This window comes from Mizuhopecten yessoensis, unplaced genomic scaffold, assembly GCF_002113885.1.
Source record: "Mizuhopecten yessoensis strain PY_sf001 unplaced genomic scaffold, ASM211388v2 scaffold4121, whole genome shotgun sequence".
NCBI classification, from domain to species: domain Eukaryota; kingdom Metazoa; phylum Mollusca; class Bivalvia; order Pectinida; family Pectinidae; genus Mizuhopecten; species Mizuhopecten yessoensis.
Window position 1 is genome coordinate 1,870,904 of NW_018405386.1, and position 1,957 is coordinate 1,872,860.

Consider the following 1,957-nt stretch of genomic DNA (forward strand, 5'->3'; position numbering starts at 1 on the left):
TCAGACTATACCACAGCATCAACACACACGATCAGACTATACCACAGCGTCAACACACAAGATCAGACTATACCACAACGTCAACACACAAGATCAGACTATACCACAGCGTCAACACACAAGATCAGATTATACCACAGCGTCAACACACACAAAAGAAGAATTTTCCACCGCCTCAACTCAGAATGAAATAATATACTACCAGAACAAAATCATAAAAAACAGGAAATGAGGAAATTTCAGAACAAAAAAGAGACAACAAACCCCAATAAAAACTAGATGCGTAACTGGTTACTCTGAAAGGGAAACATTTTAACATTTTCTATACCATACGTGGTATCTGTCATGATGTCTGACTGAGGAAAAGAAAGACTTTTAGTTAATGTATGACAGTACCTTGTGAATATTTTCCTTATTTGTGTCGGTTGGGACATTTAGAATAGCACGACCGACAAGCATTGTTTTGATTCTTGTAAATGAAATGTAGCTGTACGTGTAAGAAAGAGTATGAACGCCGGCTGTATCGTTTGAGAGATACCATATGATATGATATTAATGTAGTGAACGAATCAAGTGGCTTTGACGCAGATTCCTCTGTTATTTCGTGGCGATCCATTTCTGAGCTTGCTTGCGACACTGAGGGCAAAAATCAACCGAGCGGATTGATTTTTTTTTTATCACACCGAGAAAACACCAGCTTGATCAGAGGGACACTAAGTCAATATTAAGTAACGCTGTACTGTAAGAAATAATCATTTACATAGTTTGCCTGAAGAGTTCCGTTCAGCAAAACAAATTGTGACAGATGTTAATTTGTCATCTTGTTATTAATGTTCAACTACAAGGCAATATGTGTGCTGGTGTATATCTTAAAGCAATACCGGAAGAAGCAGTCGTCTTAAATGAGCTTTATATTTTTTCATTGATTTAGGGTGAACATATATGTACATATAGTTCATGTTCAATAAACGGTCTTTGGTGACAGATTTGCAATCAATTATTGCACAACCTAAATTAATTATAAACTAAAATAGTGATACTATTTTCAGTACAACAATTTTAATTTTGAAATGTAGAACTATGTATATAAGTGTAAAAGAATGATATAATTAATTCATCGAATATTATAGATATAGATAGGATTAAAAACATAAATAATAGCACAAAAATAAAGTATCATCGAAAAGAAATAACAAATAAAAATAAAAATGTGCATCGGCCGGGAATCGAACCCGGGCCTCCCGCGTGGCAGGCGAGAATTCTACCACTGAACCACCGATGCTTCATACTTGAATATCTGAAAAGAATAACCAGCTAGTGCCATTAGCTATTTACAGCGCTGTCTAAAGGAAGTAGGCTTATGAGAGTTAGTCGACTTGTATAACTTACTACAAACACAAAGAATATGTTTAATAATTGTTAGATATTTAGTTTAACCTTAAAAGTAACAAAACTCATTGTTTTGCAATCAAATATATATTTTGTATTTTCTGATATATTTAAATGTGCTATATATTATATGCCCTTTACATCAAATTAATAATACAGAAGTTTAGTTTACTACAGCAGAGGTAATATGAATATTTGTATATATATGTCTGGCAGTATCAGTATTACTGACTGATCTATTACCACTCCTATTCCTGCTGGCATGTTCACCTAGTAGTTAAAACACCAAAACAAATATGGCATCACAGAAGCCACTCCTATGCCCTGTAGCATGTTCACAAAGGTTGAGGGTAATATTAAGAGAAATATAAAGCCAAGGAATTTAAGCAGATGTTATTCACAACATAAAGTGACGTGCCATAGGTCTGCAGCTTTACGCCATTTTCCAATTGATTCTATATTAGTTGAAAATTGTAACAAAGCTGGAGACTTATCCAGCGCTTTCTCTTGAACAATGATATTATCCCATTCTTATTTCTTTAAACTTTAATGAGGTAATTGACCGAAA

General features: G+C 34.2%; 1 non-coding gene across 1 annotated transcript; it reads right to left on the reverse strand.

Moving 5' to 3' along the window:
* Positions 1 to 1,211: 1,211 nt before the first annotated feature.
* On the reverse strand, positions 1,212 to 1,282 carry Trnag-gcc. Its single transcript has one exon. It is a non-coding gene; the product is annotated as a tRNA-Gly (tRNA).
* Positions 1,283 to 1,957: the final 675 nt, after the last annotated feature.